Source organism: Canis lupus, chromosome 13 (assembly GCF_011100685.1).
Source record: "Canis lupus familiaris isolate Mischka breed German Shepherd chromosome 13, alternate assembly UU_Cfam_GSD_1.0, whole genome shotgun sequence".
NCBI lineage: Eukaryota > Metazoa > Chordata > Mammalia > Carnivora > Canidae > Canis > Canis lupus.
Genome location: NC_049234.1, coordinates 45177464 through 45194581, shown reverse-complemented (window position 1 = coordinate 45194581; position 17118 = coordinate 45177464). Strand labels below are relative to the sequence as shown.

General features: G+C 37.2%; 1 protein-coding gene across 3 annotated transcripts in view; it reads left to right on the top strand.

The window, feature by feature from the left end:
• Nucleotides 1-17118, top strand: part of FRYL (FRY like transcription coactivator) — a 256547-nt gene that overhangs the window by 63251 nt on the left and 176178 nt on the right. For all 3 annotated transcript variants that reach the window (XM_038556047.1, XM_038556048.1, XM_038556044.1), the window contains exon 3: nt 2417-2548. The gene's annotated coding sequence lies outside the window, so the exon portion shown is untranslated. The remainder of the gene's footprint in view (nt 1-2416; nt 2549-17118) is intronic.

Genomic DNA, 17118 nt, shown 5'->3' with positions numbered 1-17118 from the left:
ACTTGTTTATATGACTTTTTTCTTTTAAAATAAACTATGTTTGATTGGAAACTATATTGATTACGTGTACACTATGACTACAGTTACCTAACCTGTTTGACCATAACCATGTCAAAAGTAGTATTAACAAAGTAGTAATAGAAATTACTTTTGCAGATAAAATGTTCTCCAAATTAATCAAGTGAAAGGACAATTAAAATGAGTCCCATGTTAAGTAATATATATGGACACAAGATGGAAAAAACAATCAACATGCAGAAAGAAACCTCAAACCAAACCAAAAACAATAAAACCTACCCCTGCTAAAAATGATTTTAGCCCAAAATTAAGGCCAGAGAGGTATAAACCAACTATTTCCCAGGGTAACAAAAGACCTATGTTTATTTTATCAAAAGTGAAAGTTGGAAACAGGAAAGTTATGTATCTATTAAGGAGAGGTATTGAAAATTCTAGACAAACATTGGGAAGTCTTAAAATGGTGCAGTGCTCTGACAATGTGGTTACAAGTAGAGAAAACACATTTTTACAAAAAGTATGCATTAGCTCTTGCTATGTCTGAACAAGAACCTTATTCAAAAGTGAAGCAAAACGAAAGACCTGGGCATGCTGGTACAAATCAGCCTTCTTTGAAGTTGTAGTATTCCTGAAACTGCTTTGTACTCTAGTAATAATTGGTTTTATGATTTGTCTTAGAAGATGAAGTGAAAGTTTAAATTTCATTAAGTATAGAATCTTGCTGCGGGGCGGGGGGGAATCCCTGGGTGGCGCAGCGGTTTGGTTCCTGCCTTTGGCCCAGGGCGGGATCCTGGGGACCCGGGATCGAATCCCATGTCGGGCTCCTGGTGCATGGAGCCTGCTTCTCCCTCTGCCTGTGACTCTGCCTCTCTCTCTCTCACTGTGTGCCTATCATAAAAAAAAAGAATCTTGCGGGACTGTACTATTCACTATAGACAGAAAAGATATGCAGTTTGTCATATAAGCTTTATTTACTTTGAGGGAGAAATGATTCCATGAACCTAAGAGGATAAAAAAGTGTCAAGAATTATGGCAGAATTGTAGATATCCTTTTGTTTACAGATTCAGAAATTTTTGGCAGGGCAGTCAAAAATTCCAGTAAATCTGAGTGATATTGATTATGAATAAGTGCATATGAATTAGTATTTTATTTGTCTTAACCAGTTCTTTGACTTTAAAGATTTGGTTTTAATCATGATTTAATCAGTTATGCCTGTCAACAAATGGAATATCATATTTTTCTAAGTTGGCTAAGGGAACTTTGAATTAAGGTTAAGTACAGAATTAATATTTCAGAGTAGTTAGTCCTTTCTCTTGGGTTGGGGATTAAATTCACTAAACAAACAAAAAAAATAGTAAGAAACCAGTTATAATTTCAAATGAAGTTATTTTGAATTTTCAATGCCAGATTTAAGATGTGGCCTATTTAACTATTGAAAAATGCCAAGATTTCTAATGGTAATAAAAACATGGAATGTGCACAATTATATGAGTTATTATATATAGTAAAAGGATAACTCTCTGTGGTCATTAGTTTCATTCTTAGTAACCATCCAGTCATTCTAGATGTGGTACAGTAATTCATAATCCATGACTCCATCAGTTAATAGAACTGGACTTTGAAAAGTATGTATCTCATAACTTTTCTGTGGATGAGATAAATATTAGGCCTTGTGGATATATGAGCTATTCAGCAAATCTGTTTATTTTCATGAATAAAATAAAAATATATTAAATGTGCTATTGCACAATGAAGGTATTGACATGTTAGTTCAGTCATTGGCTCATAAAAGCATTATTTATCACTGCAAAGGGAAGGAAGGAAGGGGGGAAATCATAGATTAAAAGAGATTTAAGAGACCCAGTGACAATTGCCTGTATGGGTTTTTTATTTAGATCTGGATTAGAACAAACTTAAAAAAAAAGCAAACAAACCACTTTTGATAAAGTTGGGGAAATTTGAGCACTGATTGGTATTTGGTATTGTAAGTTATTAGTTAATTGTAGATATTAGAATGTTATTGGCTTATGTTTAAAAAGTCCATCTACGTCTTAAAGAGATACATACAGAATTATCTCCAGATGCAATGGTATAATGTTAGGAATTTGCTCCAGGATACCAGAGTGGTAGGATAAGGGTTAAGGAGTGGGTGGAGATATTAATGAAACATGATTTGCTAAGAGTTAATAATGGTGGGCATAATTATACTATTCTCCATAATTTTGCATTAGTTTGAATTTTTTCGTAATAAAGATTAAAAAATAATGCAACATAATTGAAAGATAACTGGCAGCACTAGGTGACACTGCTATATAATATATTCAGAAGTGCAGATAGAGATGAGCAATACAAACGTACTTAAAAACATATGTGTAAACCTTGTATTTTGCTTTCCTTTAGAGCTGAAGCCATTTATCTGAATCTCGGATGATTAACACTTAAATGCTTAACTCTCAAAACTGCTCCAGAGTCCCACAGTCAAGATCAGATGATTCAAGTTACCACCGAGAAATTACCGTCTTGAGTTCTCCGGTAAGATAATAATAAATATTCTGAAGGCTAAATAGTGACTATGAAGTCTATGTTTGAGTGACTAGCTTCTATGATAATTTCTTAATCCTGATGACTGCACCAGGAATTGGAAATTGTGGTAATCAACCAGGGATCTAGTACAACAAAGGCTTTATAGCATTTCCTCCTCGTAGATTCAGCTAGTGATGGGTAGTCTGGTCACTGGAATGCCATACTTTCCTCTTGCTCCATGTCTCAGGGTGGGGCCTTCTGAAGCTGATGCTGAGAAATAGTTTGGCTTCCAGGATGTTTGTTAGGGATCAACACCTGTTAAGAGAGGACGTTAGGAAGCAGATTAGGCAAAGGAAATGGATCTGCAATTCAGGCTTAACAAAGCCTTGGCCAAGCCTACAGGAAGAACTGTAGTTTTGAGAATTTCTTTCCCTTCATAGATAAATAGTAAGTTCCTTGGGAATAGAGACATATTTTCGATGCCCTTGCACGTTGCACGGGCCATGATAGACACTGGTCAGCAAACGTGTGTGGAATAAAAGAAATCTGAGAAAAATATTGTGGCTGCTTCTATATCACCTACCCCTTGCCTTGCCTATCCTCATTTGAAAGTGCCATTGAGAACAGGGGGGTTAATAGAGACACAGGTGGTTGTCTTGTATATCTTGAACAAGCGTGATGATAATCAGCCTGTTATAAACCACTGTTTCTTGGTTCCATGAGCTAAGGGGGACCTGCAGCGGGACCCAAAGAGAACCACAAACAGAAGTTGTAAAGAATATGTGATCCTACCTGTAAGAGGAGAGGGAAGAGACCCTGGGAGACACAGCGATAACTGTTCAGCTCTGAAGCCATACGGATTATGGTTCTAACCAGTTGTTTTTTCGTGGCGGGGAGTGGGGGGGAGGATAGGCTGTTCTGATAAGAGTTTTTATCCTTTTATGCTCAATGGTTGAGGGAGCATCTCCTTCTTAGAAGCATTTTTTTAAAAGTCAACCTTGTTTTCTAGTAAGTATGGTCCTGCTTTAGGTAGGGGAAGAAATTTAAGTCTTTGATTTGATTTCCTTGTTTTTCCTTAATTTTTATTGTAGGATTCCCTGAGATAGGATATGCATCAATAAATCCTTTAGGCTTTCCCCTAACCTTAATAATATATTATTGCTTTGCATGTCGAGGACCTTCAATTACTGTATTTTAAATGAATGAAATAAATAATTGACTTCATAATTAATGTGGTAGAATAAGGATTAAACACACAGCAATTTTTTTTTTTTTAGATTTTATTTATTTATTCATGTGTGAGAGAGAGAGAGAGAGAGAGAGGCAGAGACACAGGCAGAGGGAGAAGCAGGCTCCATGCAGGGAGCCTGACGTGGGACTCCATCCCCGGACTCCAGGATCACGCCCTGGGCCAAAGGCAGGCACTTAACCCCTGAGCCACCCAGGGGTCCCCACACAGCAATTCAGAACTAGGAATTTGCCTGTTTTTATATTACAACTTTTTTAAAGGTTTTTTTTTGTTGTTTTTTAAAAATAATTTCTTTTTTTTTTTTTTTAATTTTTTTAAATTTATTTATGATAGTCACAGAGAGAGAGAGAGAGAGAGAGAGAGAGGCAGAGACACAGGCAGAGGGAGAAGCAGGCTCCATGCACCGGGAACCCGACGTGGGATTCGATCCCGGGTCTCCGGGATCGCGCCCTGGGCCAAAGGCAGGCGCCAAACCGCTGCGCCACCCAGGGATCCCTTAAAAATAATTTCTACACACAACATGGGGCTCAAATTTAGCAACCCCAGAGCAAGAGTTACATGCTCTACCAACTGAGCCAGCTGCATACCCCTTTTCATTACAACTTTTCCTGCTATCTATTTACTCTTTTATGCTTCATCTTTTAAAATATCTAAATTATTTCCTTCATGTTGAATATTAGAAGAATTAGATTGTGGTTGTGTTTCTGCTGAGTCAACCAGATTTATTATTAAAATGTATATCCTTCAAAGTCAAAAATTTGATTACTTAGGGAGTTTATGCCTTACCTGATCATTGTTTTTAATTTCCTTCTTGCTCACTTTGTACCCCCACCAGAGGGCAGGCAAAGGAAAGGAAAAAAAAAAAAGATACTAATTTCAGTTCTCAAAGTTTTATGTAAGCACCTTTCACTGGTGTATTTTGTCATGCTTCTGGACTACTTTAAGGCAGTAGAATCAGCTGCTTTTGCTATGTTAAAATATTCAGTAGAATGCTCAGTTCTTTGAAATTGAATTATGTAAGGTTGATTTACTGGGTTTATAGAACTAAATATTTATACTTTAAATTCTTGAATTTTATATTCTTAGATCCATATATTTTTAAATTATCCATCCTTTTTTTTGGCAGTTCATGACAAAGTTTTCATTGTTATTATTGATAATTATGATTGATTATAATGAGTTTTTTTGTGTTCAAAAGTACATTGGAAAGTTCACAATACGGTATAAAGTTTTAAATTACTGCTTTTAATGTCCTATAAAACTTGATGTTTCTGAGGTCTCAGTGAACTTTCAGAATGATAAGAATTATCTTTTGAATACAAGTTACTGTTTTGCACTTCAGCTGTAAGTTTCTTTGAAAGTAAGACACACCCCAAATGGAAGTAAATTGGTCTTAACATTATTACGGCTTATATTTTCAAAGTCTAAATGTTAAACCAAATGGGTGCTAAACATTTTATTGTCTCATTATTGCTGTTAACACCCATCGTACATGTACACGTACGTGTATGAATGTATGAAGTGCAGTTTCATGGTCTATAGCTATTTGGTTTGTTATCAGTAAGAACAGTGTATGTCTTAAAAATCAGCTTCAAAACACCTGGCAGTTGACCTCCTGGCTCTTAGCACCACCTAAGTTCACATGACATTTCTTTTTGCTCTTTGACACGAATAGTATACCTTACCTTCCCATCAGGAAGTTGGTACTAGCACCTTCCCATGTGCTCGTGGGGCCAGTAATGGAGAAGAACCTTAAGATGGATTTTTTAAGGAGAGTTGTTCCTCCCATTCTTTCGGGAGATGTGGTTTTGGATACTATAGATAGCTTTCGGGAAAGCTCCCCAAGATTACTTAAGATGAGACGTCTTAGTTTGCTTTCATCAGAGAAGATTGTAGATGAGAAAGATGGAATCCATTCCTGTCATAGTAATTATGACAGACACCAACATCAACAACTAGGTAAAGTAAAAATGTATTATTTTAAATTCTTTAAAATATTTTAGGAAAATAAAAATTTTACAAGTATGAAGTCTAGTGAGCATAGATCTTTAAGTCTAAATATCAAAAATGTTTACTATAGTAAATGTATATTTGGTCTAAATTTTAAGTATCCAAATTATTTTGAGTTTATTTTTTTATTTTTTTAAAGATTTATTTATTTATTTATTTATTTATTTATTTATTTATTTATTTATTTATTTATTCAGAGAGAGCGAAAGAGAGGCAGAGACACAGGCAGAGAGAGAAGCAGGCTGTACGCAGGAAGCCTGACGTGGGACTCGATCCTGGGTCTCCAGGATCACACCCCGGGCTGCAGGCGGCGCTAAGCCGCTGCGCCACCGGGGCTGCCCTATTTTGAGTTTAGATGGGGAAATGTTGATGTTCTAAATCAAGATCATTAAGCCACTAATAAAATAAAAACTTTGGTGATCTTTGGGAAAATATTTTGATGAACAATATTATATTTACTGAAAAAATGCTGTTGGTACAACCTATGGGATATGTAAATGAAAATTAAGATATGAGTTTTATCTATCACTATAGAAGCCACTTAAATTTTGTTTAAAAAAACTATATCCCATTCTTTTGTTCTAAAGATAGTAAATATTTGGAATGAAATATCAAAGAGTCACATCTCTTGATATAATTATTATTTTGTGTCATAGTTTCTTTGTTTCCTATAGTCCTACAAAGTTGAATTTAATGCCTTTTAAAATTTGAGAGTATAGTATTTATTATGTATTAGAAAAATCAGTTTTGCACATAGTAACCAGCAAATATTAAAAGACAGGAAAATCATGTAGGAAGAAGTTTTAAGTTTTTACATTTTTGACTAAACCACTTTAAAAATGTTATAATAAAAAAATGTTATAATGTTCTGTGTGATTATGAGCTTTTTAATCCTAGGGAATAAATAAGTGCTCATATAAATTAAAGTAATATTAGTAGAAAGTAGAGTTTCTTATAAGCTCTCTGCAAGTTTGATACATATTTTTATAGCTGTTTTCTATGCATCTTTGAATATGTACATATACATTTTTATTTATAGAATTTAAAGATGAGATTTACTGCCCAGCTGTTCTGATACTTGCTTTTTCACTTATTCCACCATAAACATATTTCTATCTCATTTAAAATGTTCTCCATTGTGTGGATATAATAATTTATTCAATCAGTGTCTTATTGATGAACATTTAGAGTGATTTTAAGTTTTAGTTATTAAAAATAGTTATATAATAAATATCCTTTTGTATATCACTTTATACTTCTGTATAATTACTTCTCAGTATAAATTTCTATGTACATTTTAAATTTTGATAGACAATGCCAGGTTACCTTTAAATATTTCTCAGTTTAAGCTCCCCAGAGCAGGGCGTGTCCCTATTTTTTTGTATTCTCCCTAACAGTATCTCTTGTCATATTGTTTGTTTGTTTATTTATTTATTTATTTTTAAAGATTTTATTTACTTATTCATGATAGAGAGAGAGAGAGGCAGAGACACAGGCAGAGGGAGAAGCAGGCTGCATGCAGGGAGCCTCATGTGGGACTTGATCCCAGGACTCCAGCATCACGCCTTGGGCCGAAGGCAGGTGCTAAACCGCTGAGCCACTTAGGGATCCCCTCTCTTGTTATTTAAAAAAAATGAGTTCATATTTATGAGAAGCCATATATTTTGTCAAATATGTAAAAGAAAGGGGAAGGATCTTTAAGAAGGATATGTTGGCATTTACAGTGTACTGGTAAGCAGTAAGTTTTCGTGCTCTTTGGTGGATAAAGTAGAGCTGAGGCCACTGATGGGTTAGGTGTGTCATAATTTAAATTTGTAAGTCGTTCAGCCTTTAGTTTTGTGCTCAGCAGTGTATGCATATGTAAGGCATATTAATGTTTGGTTCTTGAATTTACTGTGTCTGGCTCTGTGCTGAGCATGGAGCCTGCTTAAGAGTCTCTTTTCCTATGCCCCTCCCCCAACTCCTGCCTCTGCACACTCTCTCCCTCTCTTTCTCTCAAAAAAAAGTGTAATAATTAGATTCGTAATTTATATTAATTTGCAATAAACACTCAATTTGATGATTAAAAGTTTTCTATAGTATCTGTCTTTTTACCAATGACGATCAAAGCAAAGCAGATTCATGGAGTACTGAAAAATCTGTTGCCTAAAATTTCAGAGGCTCCAAGTTCTTTGCAGGATAACTTTTGCTCAATTTTTCTCTTTGAGAATAAAATTCAGCTTCATGGAATGACTTAAAATTAATTGACAGGCTTTCTTTGGCAATTTCTGTAGAGAGACATGGTCTTTAAATGTTTGGTTCTTAAATTTACTGATCAAATTCCTTTTCTTGAATCTCAAGATTTGATACTAAATTTATATTGTACAAGAGAATAAGACACACATGATTCGCAGCAGTGTGCAAATAGGTTGCTTGGAACTCAGCTTGAATGAATTTTACTTCCTGTTTACTGGTGGTTCTGAGATAGAGATAATACAGTAGTTTACCCAGAAATCTTGCAAATATGACTGGATACGGTTCTTTTAAGGGGTGTTACAGTTTTGTTCATGTAATGAAAGGAGATATCAAGACTATGAAGAGATCTCATATCACTAATGCAAAGAAGGAACTATTTCTTTTTTTAAATCTCATAGCTTTGTACTTGGATTAGTTGCCAACTTATTGTTAATTAAAAATGGAAGATTTTCTTTCTTTTTTTTTAGGATTTTATTTATTTATTCATGAGAGACAGAGAGAGAGAGAGAGAGGCAGAGACACAGGCAGAGGGAGAAGCAGGCTCCATGCAGGGAGCCTGACGTGGGACTCGATCCTGGGTCTCCAGGATCACGCCCTGGGCTGAAGGCGGCACTAAGCTGCTGAGCCACCCGGGCTGCCCTGGAAGATTTTATTTCTAAAGGGTAGTAGACAAGTTTGTACTATGGATAGATAACTATACTTTCATGAGAGAATCAATTGAAAATAAGCTAGTCTGAAATATAGAGAAATTTACTTGCTACTTTAAACTCTGAAGTGTTTATAGATACTTAGGGTTTCCTTAACCAAAAAAATGCATAGAATTTTGTGGGAGGTGCAGAGTTGTTGATATCTTGAAAATTTTTCTTTGCTTTTGATAGATTTTTTTTTTCATTTTTCCTTTACATATTAAGTTACCCGAATATTTTAAGAATTTTGTATAAATCTTCAAGCAACTCACTGGATTTACCAAAAATGCCGTTTCTCTGTTAAAATGTCTTAACAAATGCCTGTGGTACACTGCACTGTACAAAGGCCTTTCTTACCATTTTGCACCCAACAGGTTGAGTTGTGTGGGCTTACGAAGAGTTGGCTGTGTTTTAAGCCAAACCTGTTTTATGCCAATTATGCTTGTAATGGTGATCATGTAACTTAATTAGGTATTACATAATTCAGTGAAGTATGAGACTGAAAAGAAGGGGTTGTTTTGGTGTAAACAAGGTTGACTGCTTTGGTCAGACTTCATAAAAGCGAATTCCTTAAAAAAATTTTTTTTGCTTTTGAATTACATGTAGGTCAGAGAAGTTTATAAGATTGGAAGGGTTTTTCCCTCAGATACCTTCAACTTTGCTTTCTGCTTTGAAGAAATTGAAATTGGAAATCAGACCATGTACGTGGGTTGGACTGCAAGCAAGGTGCACAATGCTGTGATCAGCAAATTTACCTTTAAGAACTTGGCACTATATCAAAATGCTAGGGAATATAGCATGGATTTCATATTTTAAGTTACAATAAAACCTTTAGTGGACCTATTGATCTTTGTTTCCCCCGATTCCGACTTTAATGGAGCTTTTTGATTACGGTTGTAATTTATAGTAAAGGAACTCTGCTGTATATAGTTGTGTAATGTTGCAGTTTTGTTAAAGAAGAAAATCATATATTTTCTGTCCCAGCTTCCTTAATAAAAAAATTAAAAAAAGAAAAGGAATCAAGATGTTCCATGGTATATAATCTGACTTATAACATGCTTAGCTATCCATGTATTTTGGGAGTAGAGTCCTAATCATGTGATCAAAGGCTGATTTCACTGCTAAATATTATAGTAGAATTGGCATAAATGATACCTATCTTCAGGCATAAAAGTTGGTGGGGAGTAAATGCCCTTCACTGACTCAGAATATATTATGGTGTCGTCCAGCCACTGAGGAACCGTGACTATTAGGCATAGTCATGAGTCAGATCCTAAGAATCAGGCAGCATGTTTCCACAGGCTTCTGTTGTGACAGCTGCAAAGTCCTTGCATCTCCAAGATTGGGTTATTTTTATTCTGATGGAATTGACCTTAATTTTGTTGTGTTCATTCTGTTTGGAGTCAAGAATAAGTGAATGCAAATATACTATAAGATTGATTTTATAATTCACCAAGAACAGAAGTTCAAGAAATTGAATAGAATGTTAAAGGTAGAAGAAACTTCTGAGTACCTTCTGTATTCTAGGCACTGTTTTCTTGTTTTGTTTTACCAGTAACTTAATAGTCTCTTTATCTCCCTAATTTAGTGCATACCTGTCCCCTTTTTTCCTCAAATAGAATATAAGTTGAGCATAGACTTTGTGTACTGATGCATTCCAGGACTTGGAACATGATAGTTGCTCAACAAATTACTGGTTGAATGAGCAAAAGTTCTCTAAGTCTTTCTGAAAATCTTGTGAGATAGGTTGTTATATCAAGTTTTAAAACTTTAGAGAGGCTTAAATGAATTATTTGCGGTCTTGTAGCTACCAAGTGGTATCCATTGCTTTAAAGTCAGGCATTTGTTCCTTGTACTTCATCGTGCTGCAGTGTTTGAGGTTTACGAAATCTTTATAAAATATTTGTTTAAAGAGTAGTGCATCCACCAAGTTTAATTGTGCCATCAAAGTAACATATCCTTTTTTGGTGATTTCATTTTAATTAAGAGCTATGTTTCAATAGGAGAAAACTTTAATGCCAATATAAAGCATTAGTCTTTTTTTTTTTTTTAAGATTTATTTATTTATTCATGAGAGAGAGAGAGAGAGAGAGACAGGCAGAGGGAGAAGCAGGTTCCCTGCGGGGATCCTGAGGTGAAACTGGATCCCAGCACCCTGGGATCATGCCCTGAACCAAAGGCAGATGCTCAACCATTGAGCCACCCAGGCGTCCCATAAAGCATTACTCTGAGATTTGGTGTTTCACTTTAACAGTTGATGATGATTTTTATAACACTCTGGTTACACCAGCTGAAGAAGTGGATAGCTGTTTCATGGGACTTTTACAAAAACAATTAAGAGACACACATTGGGATACCATTCCATTTCATTACAAAGTGTTAATGACTCTGTGGGATAATAAACATTTAAATAGTATACCGGTATACCTCTCTTGAGGTATTATTCAGCAGGGCTCACTAGCAGGGGCAAATCAGAATGTAGCACTTAGTATAAAATTCCAAATGCCTCTTGGTTGAGTTTTTATTTTTTATTTTATTTTTTTAAATTTTTATGTTTTTAAAAGATTTATTTATTTATTCATTCAGAGAGAGAGAGAGAGAGAGGCAGAGACACAGGCAAAGGGAGAAGCAGGCTCTATGCAGGGAGCCCGACGTGGGACTCAATTCCGAGACTCCAGGGCCATGCCCTGGGCCGAAGGCATGCACCAAACCGCTGAGCCATCCAGGGATCCCCTTGGTTGAGTTTTTAAAGGCTACTGTTTATTTGACCAGTAAAGAAAAAGGGGAGCTGCTACTAACTGCATTACCTAATTAAGGTAATCTTAATTGAGTGATCTTTCCAGTTTTGTTTTTGCAGAACCATTGCTCTCAGTGGTCAGATTTCCTATGTCCAGAATAGCTCATTTGTGTTTGCTCCCCCCCACCCCATCCCATATTGGGTAGAGGAGCATCATGGCAGGCTAGTTTCCTTTTAGGAGGGAATGAGATAGGTGAAGAGCAATTGAAGTCTTCCTCAGAGACTGGACTATTAATAGGAAGTTTAGAGGAAGTCCTGGGAGATAACGGAGATGAGGTTTTCTTCTAGCACTTCTCTAGCTTGTAGCGAGAACAGACATACGGGGATGGGAGAATTGTCTGGAATTATGAAGTGTGATAAAAAGGATGGTGGGCAAGGCAGTGTGTGGGAAGAACCTGAGCTCCAGGTGATAATCCATCTGCTCTGGAATTTCTAGCCTGACCCAAATGATACTTTGTGTAAATATGTGAAGAGGTTCAAGAGTTTTTCATTCTTGTACAAGTGGGATTTGGAAGCACTGGGCTTCATAGTGTCATGGAATCAAGCAGCGTCCCTGACTTAAGAGAGCTCTTGGAGTACTTTTCAGGCTGTAATCGTTGGAGGGCATAGAAGAAGCCTCACTGGATGTTATGTTCACACCTTCTCTGCATCTAGATGGAGGAGAGCTAGCAGGAAGACCTCTAGGTGCTATAGGAAGGAGGCAGTGGAGGATGGACGACCCAGAGAGGAGTGGAGTGGGCTTTGACTCGGACTGAGCCAAGGTCTCCCGGTGACTGGCTGTGTGTCCTTGCACCAGTTACCTCGTCTCTCCAGGCCACTGAACCTCACCGATCAGGGTGAAAGGATAGCTCCTTTTGTGGAATTGTTTTTGAGATTATAAAACATGACAGCAGGATTGACACATAGTTTAATACTTGGTGGCTTTTATTATTTGCCCAGCGTTTTGGAGTTTTGAACTTGGAGGTAGATGAGTCACATAGAACTAGAATTTATCCTTGGATCCATTGCATTGTTGAAAATACTCTAGGAATTTGGATCTAGGTCTTTTATTGTGCATAACTCCAAAAACTTTAGCTTGTGATTTATAGCCACATGACAGTTCCCAGGAGCTTGAGCTGCAGTGCTTTTTCTTGTGCTTCCTTCTTTGTCCACAGCGTGTGCTCCTCCAGATAACGACTGCCAAAAAGGTTGTGTGGTTCAGATACAAAGGTTTTTAGCAGTTAACGCAGCACCACGGCCTCCCGGTTGCTCTTGGTTGTTTATAGAGTCAGCCTAACACTTCACGAGGAAGATCATTTTAGACCATCTCCTCAAGTTTCGTGGATGTATATTCTTTAAAATTGGCAGTTAGGTGTGGCTTGAGTTAGGGTCAGGGCTTCACTCCCATGGCCTTTAGAAAGGACCTGCAAGGGGATCCCTGGGTGGCGCAGTGGTTTGGCGCCTGCCTTTGGCCCAGGGCGCGATCCTGGAGACCCGGGATCAAATCCCATGTCGGGCTCCCGGTGCATGGAGCCTGCTTCTCCCTCTGCCTGTGTCTCTGCCTCTCTCTCTCTCTCTCTCTCTTTCTCTCTGTGACTATCATAAATAAAAATTTAAAAAAAAAATTAAAAAAAAAAAAAAAAAAAAAAAGAAAGGACCTGCAAGAAACTTAATTGAAATAAAGATGCTTCTGTCTCCCTTTCTGAAGGGCCTGGAATAGCTTCCCCTCTCTCCCTGTTTTCTGTTCTGCTTCTAGATCACAGAACTGATCCTCATCCAGTGTGCACTGGTACAGTGATACTAGTTGTTAAAATACTACAGTTCCTCCTATCCATTGAAGGTATTGTATCTAGGATAAAAAAGCTGAAACAAAGTAGATAAAGAAAATATATAACTAAATAGTAGGCAAAATAACCCAAAATAATAGAGGCATAAAAAGGTGAATAAGATGATAGATAGTATCTATATCAGAAAACATTAAGAAAACAGTGAAGATGATGTTAGAAAAAAGTAAAAGAGGTGCAGATGACTAAAGCTGAATGTAAGTTTAAAATGTAACTAAAGGAATATACTGGAAAAAGTTAAACAAAAAAATAAAAGGAGTGTGCCATAAAAGGAGTTCTGGAAGCAGCATAAGGGCCAAGGGTTGACTCCACCCACATACAAGCGGGAGCCTTTGGGTGGAGGCCGCTGTGGATCTCAGCTTCTGGTCCTGGCCAGGTCCTGGGTCTGGAGCTCTGCAGGGGTCACAGAGGCCTCCGCATGGCCACGCTTGGGTCTAAATCATTTCCCTCAGCCTCAACCTCAGTCAGGTATTCTTTGCATCAGGACTCTACCTCACTGTCCACCAGCTTCGTTATTCCATTTAATGTAAAAGTACTGTTTCTTCTTACCAGATGGTGAGTTCTTTGTGAAGGGAGTTGATCTTACTTCTGTGGGGAGCCCCAGAGGTTAGCCCAATGGCAGGAACTTAGGAAGCAGTGAGTAAAAGTTCGTTGGATTTTGGAGTCCTCTCTCCCTTGGTTCCTGTCCTCTGTGTACCAGAGCACGTTTTCACTTGTCCCTGAGAGCTGCTGTCAGTCGCCATATTTAGCCGATTGACTTTTCCTTCAAAACCATCTAGCCCAGTGCTCAGTAGCCAGTGGTTCCTGAGGCAAAACTAACCTTTCACAGTAGCTGCCACATGAAAACAAACCAAACCCCCCTCCCCCCCCAAATCCTCAAATCGTGCAAACAATGTTCTAGGGCATAGGTCAGCAAGCCTTTTCCGTAAAGGGCCCGATAGTAAATATTTTAAGTTTTGTAGGCCTCGATTCTCTGTCACAGCTACTTAGCTCTGACTTCCTAGAGCAAAAGGGGCCCAGATGATACGCAAATGAATGTGCGTGGCTGTGTTCTAGTAAAAGTCCATTTACAGAAATAGGTGATGAACTGGACTTGGCCTGTGGGCCAAAACATTCAGACCCCTAAACTAGAATATGGAAAAGAATATTGCTAACATCAGAGGGCAGGGAACTTACCTGGGAAGCAGAGAATGGAAGGGATCCATTTGAACAAGGGATCTAACGTCATACTCATTTGTATTTTCTATAGCCCTTGGAATAGTGTTTTATCGATAGTATGTGTCCAATAAATATTTGTTGCTTCAATTCCGGATCCAGCTGTGTCACTTGTCCTCTCTGGGCTTCAGTTGTCTCATGTAAAATTTTATGGGTTATGTTATGTGATCTTTAAAGTCTCTCCAGTTTAAAAAAAAAAAAAAATCTGTGACTCACCGACTGTTTGTGGAAGGCCAGATGGTTTATTCTTTAAAGATAACAGTTGTTGGCTTATTACATTTCCCGTATGCCCTTCGTATCCTCATGAATTCTGAAATGGTTGCTTTTATCAGTCATTTTGTTTTAGTCTTTCCGCATGGGAGCTCCCTGTTCATTAGGCTATAACTTATACCTTCCACCCATCTCTCTCACTCCATCCTACCATATATGTGAATAGAATACACATTTTGTCTGTTTTAATCATCAAATTTATTAAACCTCGTCATTTTTTATTGTTATTTAAAAGAATAAATTAGCTAGAAAGGTCCATAGATAACCTCAGGTGATTCTTTGTAGCAGATGAAAGATAAGGATCAGTCTTGTTTAGAATTTTTCTAAGTTCTGTATCAGTAACGTGAACATCCATCATTTGATTTATTCATTTAAATTGTTAAAGATAAACTATCAAATGTAAATTATAGTCACCATAACTGAATCCTAAATTCTTCTTTTTCTTAGATTTTTGATAGCTTTTTGTTTCTAAAGAATGATTTAAGACTATGTAAGCTGTGTGATGATCCTCTTACACTGTTCTCAAGAAGTCTAAGCCAGTATATACTTCTAGCCTACTTGATAAAGAAACTTAAAAAAAAAACAAAAAAAAAAACTGAAAAGTTCTTTGTAAGGAATACAGAGAATTTATTTCTTATGCCTCTAAATTTTCCTAATCACCTATTTTTTTTTTTTTAAAGTAGGCTCCACGCCCAGTGTGGAGCACAATGGGGGCTTGAACTCACGACCCTGGGATCAAGACCTGAGCCTAGATCAAGAGTCACATGCTTAACCAACTGAGCCACCCAGCCTCCCTTCCAATTTCTATTTTTAAATGAGTATAGATGTGTGCTAAAAATAGCATAAACAAGATAATGATGTTTTTATATTAGTATATTTTAAAGTAACTCTTCTTAAACTTTAATGTGCTTGAGAGTGACCTAGGGAACTTACAAAAATGTGGGTTCTGATTTACTGGGTTTAGAGTGGGGGCTTAAAAGAATGTAAAGATTACGAAGGCAGGTTTTTCCAAATTCCTTTGACACAGTATATGTTAAGGTTACTCGTGCAGAAATGTTTTTTTGTGTTTTGGGCTTGCCCATTTAATTCTCTTGGATGATCTTTTCATCTTTTCTCCCTGCCCTTACTGGCATTCTGCTTGCTAAGTGTGGTTTTTGTCTGTACATTTGGTTCCCCGTGCAGTTGACACCTTTCCTTTTCTGTTTTTGACTCTGCTTCGTGGCAGCCTTGCTGACTCACCCCTTTGTTGTGAAACTAATAATGCTATCAAAGGTGGCTTTAACGATGAAAACTTGTAGTTGATTGAAAACGTTCACGCTACTGGCAGTGCAGGAAAAATCCAGAAAGGTGGGTGTTGGCAGGAAATAGTGAGCCTTTACTTGGTAATGGGTGCTTCATGGGTACGGTGACCATAGGTCTCTGGAGACCCTGGCCAGTTGTGGTGTTTACGCCGCTGTTTTGGCACATCATTAGTGGGGCCTACTTTTGGTCTCAAAGTCTGGTTTGGTTCACCTTATTCATAGCTTATAGAATTTTATCTAGCCTTTGCCAGTAGGATTGACCGATTATAATGCATAGAATACCCTTTTCTTCCCAATACATCTTATATATTGACAGTGACAGCATCTTAGTACTAGCAATTGTAATTTTTTTGGGGGGCAGTGAGTATACATTATGTGTATTGTAATAAAAATACAAATCTATAATTTTTTTTTACTTTATTTATTCATGAGAGACAGAGAGAGAGAGAGAGAGAGAGAGAGCGACAGAGACACAGGCTGAGGGAGAAGCAGACTCCAGGCAGGGAGCCTGATGTGGGACTCGATCCCTGGTCTCCAGGATCACACCCTGGGCTGAAGGTGGCGCTAAACCGCTGAGCCACCCAGGCTGCCCAAAAATACAAATCTAATAACGAGTAGCCTTTAGAATGGAAAATTTTATTTTTTAATTATTTTTTAAGGTTTTGTTTATTTCAAGCAATCTCCATACCCAACACGGGACTCAAACTCCTATGACCCAAAGATCAAGAGTTGCATGCTCTTCCAACTGAGCCAGCCAGGCATCCCTATAAAATTCTAAATCTGAGTTTTTACTAACAGTATCTTTAAAAATTATTTCAGGCAATTGGAAATAATTTCTCATGTCCAGATAAGGATCTCAGGAATTAATTTTAAATATACTCACAAACTTTTATTTTCATTCAAGAAATAATAATATCTTAGCACTGGACCACGTAATAGCAAATTGGTATGGTTTGTGAAGACAAGAAAGTATGATTATAGGGTCTGGACTGT